The sequence below is a fragment of the Poromitra crassiceps genome, assembly GCF_964638095.1.
Source record: "Poromitra crassiceps genome assembly, contig: HAP1_SCAFFOLD_144, whole genome shotgun sequence".
In the NCBI taxonomy this organism is placed as follows: Eukaryota; Metazoa; Chordata; class Actinopteri; order Beryciformes; family Melamphaidae; genus Poromitra; species Poromitra crassiceps.
In genome coordinates this window covers 185,407-190,160 of record NW_028152221.1, presented here as the reverse complement: position 1 = coordinate 190,160, position 4,754 = coordinate 185,407, and positions in this window count along the sequence as shown.

The following is a 4,754-nucleotide window of genomic DNA, read 5'->3' as shown; positions in this document are numbered from 1 at the left end:
TACTGGTACATGGAGCGGAGATGTACTTGTACATTGAGCGGAGAGGTACTTGTACATGGAGTGGAGATGTACTTGTACATTGAGCGGAGAGGTACTGGTACATGGAGCGGAGATGTACTTGTACATTGAGCGGAGAGGTACTTGTACATGGAGTGGAGATGTACTTGTACATGGAGCGGAGATGTACTTGTACATTGAGCGGAGAGGTACTTGTACATGGAGCGGAGATGTACTTGTACATGGAGCGGAGAGGTACTTGTACATGGAGCGGAGAGGTACTTGTACATGGAGCGGAGATGTACTTGTACATGGAGCGGAGATGTACTTGTACATGGAGCGGAGAGGTACTTGTACATGGAGCGGAGAGGTACTTATACATTGAGCGGAGACGTACTTGTACATGGAGCGGAGATGTACTTGTACATTGAGCGGAGAGGTACTTGTACATTGAGCGGAGAGGTACTGGTACATGGAGCGGAGATGTACTTGTACATTGAGCGGAGAGGTACTTGTACATGGAGCGGAGAGGTACTTGTACATTGAGCGGAGAGGTACTTGTACATTGAGCGGAGACGTACTTGTACATGGAGCGGAGATGTACTTGTACATGGAGCGGAGATGTACTTGTACATTGAGCGGAGAGGTACTTGTACATGGAGCGGAGATGTACTTGTACATGGAGCGGAGATGTACTTGTACATGGAGCGGAGAGGTACTTGTACATGGAGCGGAGAGGTACTTATACATTGAGCGGAGACGTACTTGTACATGGAGCGGAGATGTACTTGTACATTGAGCGGAGAGGTACTTGTACATTGAGCGGAGAGGTACTGGTACATGGAGCGGAGATGTACTTGTACATTGAGCGGAGAGGTACTTGTACATGGAGCGGAGAGGTACTTGTACATTGAGCGGAGAGGTACTTGTACATTGAGCGGAGACGTACTTGTACATTGAGCGGAGATGTACTTGTACATTGAGCGGAGATGTACTTGTACATTGAGCGGAGAGGTACTGGTACATGGAGCGGAGAGGTACTTGTACATGGAGCGGAGAGGTATTTGTACATGGAGCGGAGAGGTATTTGTACATGGAGCGGAGAGGTACTTGTACATTGAGCGGAGAGGTACTTGTACATGGAGCGGAGAGGTACTTGTACATGGAGCGGAGAGGTACTTGTACATGTAGCGGAGAGGTGCTTGTACATGGAGCGGAGAGGTACTTGTACATGGAGCGGAGAGGTATTTGTACATGGAGCGGAGAGGTACTTGTACATTCAGCGGAGAGGTACTTGTACATTGAGCGGAGAGGTACTTGTAGATGGAGCGGAGAGGTACTGTCGACACTTGTACATTGAGCGGAGAGGTACTTGTACATGGAGCGGAGAGGTACTTGTACATGGAGCGGAGAGGTACTGTCGACACTTGTACATTGAGCGGAGAGGTACTTGTACATGGAGCGGAGAGGTACTTGTACATGGAGCGGAGATGTACTTGTACAGGGAGCGGAGAGGTACTTGTACATTGAGCGGAGAGGTACTTGTACATGGAGCGGAGAGGTACTTGTACATGGAGCGGAGAGGTACTTGTACATGGAGCGGAGAGGTACTTGTACATTGAGCGGAGAGGTACTTGTACATGGAGCGGAGAGGTACTTGTACATGGAGCGGAGAGGTACTTGTACATTGAGCGGAGAGGTACTTGTACATGGAGCGGAGAGGTACTTGTACATGGAGCGGAGAGGTACTTGTACATGGAGCGGAGAGGTACTTGTACATTGAGCGGAGAGGTACTTGTACATGGAGCGGAGAGGTACTTGTACATGGAGCGGAGAGGTACTTGTACATGGAGCGGAGAGGTACTTGTACATGGAGCGGAGAGGTACTTGTACATTGAGCGGAGATGTACTTGTACATGGAGCGGAGATGTACTTGTACATGGATCGGAGAGGTACTTGTACATGAGAGCGGAGAGGTACTGTCGACACTTGTACATTGAGCGTAGAGGTACTGTCGACACTTGTACATTGAGCGGAGAGGTACTTGTACATGGAGCGGAGAGGTACTGTCGACACTTGTACATTGAGCGGAGAGGTACTTGTACATTGAGCGGAGAGGTACTTGTACATGGAGCGCAGAGGTACTTGTACATTGAGCGGAGAGGTACTTGTACATGGAGCGGAGAGGTACTTGTACATGAGAGCGGAGAGGTACTTGTACATGGAGCGGAGAGGTACTTGTACATTGAGCGGAGAGGTACTGTCGACACTTGTACATTCAGCGGAGAGGTACTTGTACATGGAGCGGAGAGGTACTGTCGATACTTGACATTGAGCGGAGAGGTACTTGTACATGGAGCGGAGAGGTACTTGTACATGGAGCGGAGAGGTACTTGTACATGGAGCGGAGAGGTACTTGTACATTGAGCGGAGAGGTACTTGTACATGGAGCGGAGAGGTACTTGTACATTGAGCGGAGAGGTACTGGTACATGGAGCGGAGAGGTACTTGTACATGGAGCGGAGAGGTATTTGTACATGGAGCGGAGAGGTATTTGTACATGGAGCGGAGAGGTACTTGTACATTGAGCGGAGAGGTACTTGTACATGGAGCGGAGAGGTACTTGTACATGGAGCGGAGAGGTACTTGTACATGTAGCGGAGAGGTGCTTGTACATGGAGCGGAGAGGTACTTGTACATTGAGCGGAGAGGTACTTGTACATGGAGCGGAGAGGTACTTGTACATGGAGCGGAGAGGTACTTGTACATGGAGCGGAGAGGTACTTGTACATGGAGCGGAGAGGTACTTGTACATTGAGCGGAGATGTACTTGTACATGGAGCGGAGATGTACTTGTACATGGATCGGAGAGGTACTTGTACATGAGAGCGGAGAGGTACTGTCGACACTTGTACATTGAGCGTAGAGGTACTGTCGACACTTGTACATTGAGCGGAGAGGTACTTGTACATGGAGCGGAGAGGTACTGTCGACACTTGTACATTGAGCGGAGAGGTACTTGTACATTGAGCGGAGAGGTACTTGTACATGGAGCGCAGAGGTACTTGTACATTGAGCGGAGAGGTACTTGTACATGGAGCGGAGAGGTACTTGTACATGAGAGCGGAGAGGTACTTGTACATGGAGCGGAGAGGTACTTGTACATTGAGCGGAGAGGTACTGTCGACACTTGTACATTCAGCGGAGAGGTACTTGTACATGGAGCGGAGAGGTACTGTCGATACTTGACATTGAGCGGAGAGGTACTTGCACATGGAGCGGAGAGGTATTTGTACATTGAGCGGAGAGGTACTTGTACATTGAGCGGAGAGGTACTGTCGACACTTGTACATTCAGCGGAGAGCTACTTGTACATGGAGCGGAGAGGTATTTGTACATTGAGCGGAGAGGTACTTGTACATGGAGCGGAGAGGTACTTGTACATAGAGCGGAGAGGTACTTATACATGGAGCGGAGAGGTATTTGTACATTGAGCGGAGAGGTACTTGTACATGGAGCGGAGAGGTACTTGTACATGAGAGCGGAGAGGTATTTGTACATGGAGCGGAAAGGTACTGTCGACACTTGTACATTGAGCGGAGAGCTACTTGTACATGGAGCGGAGAGGTACTTGTACATGAGAGCGGAGAGGTACTTGTACATGGAGCGGAGAGGTATTTGTACATGGAGCGGAGAGGTACTGTCGACACTTGACATTGAGCGGAGAGGTACTTGTACATGGAGCGGAGAGGTACTTGTACATGAGAGCGGAGAGGTATTTGTACATGGAGCGGAGAGGTACTGTCGACACTTGACATTGAGCGGAGAGGTACTTGTACATGGAGCGGAGAGGTACTTGTACATGGAGCGGAGAGGTACTTGTACATGGACCGGAGAGGTACTTGTACATGGAGCGGAGAGGTACTTGTACATGGAGCGGAGATGTACTTGTACATTGAGCGGAGAGGTACTTGTACATGGAGCAGAGATGTACTTGTACATGGAGCGGAGATGTACTTGTACATTGAGCGGAGAGGTACTTGTACATGGAGCGGAGAGGTACTTGTACATGGAGCGGAGATGTACTTGTACATGGAGCGGAGAGGTACTTGTACATGGAGCGGAGATGTACTTGTACATTGAGCGGAGAGGTACTTGTACATGGAGCAGAGATGTACTTGTACATGGAGCGGAGAGGTACTTGTACATGGAGCGGAGAGGTACTTGTACATGGAGCGGAGAGGTACTTGTACATGGAGCGGAGAGGTACTTGTACATTGAGCGGAGAGGTACTTGTACATGGAGCGGAGAGGTACTTGTACATTGAGCGGAGAGGTACTTGTACATGGAGCGGAGAGGTACTTGTACATGGAGCGGAGAGGTACTTGTACATGGAGCGGAGAGGTACTTGTACATGGAGCGGAGAGGTACTTGTACATTGAGCGGAGATGTACTTGTACATGGAGCGGAGATGTACTTGTACATGGATCGGAGAGGTACTTGTACATGAGAGCGGAGAGGTACTGTCGACACTTGTACATTGAGCGTAGAGGTACTGTCGACACTTGTACATTGAGCGGAGAGGTACTTGTACATGGAGCGGAGAGGTACTGTCGACACTTGTACATTGAGCGGAGAGGTACTTGTACATTGAGCGGAGAGGTACTTGTACATGGAGCGCAGAGGTACTTGTACATTGAGGGGAGAGGTACTTGTACATGGAGCGGAGAGGTACTTGTACATGAGAGCGGAGAGGT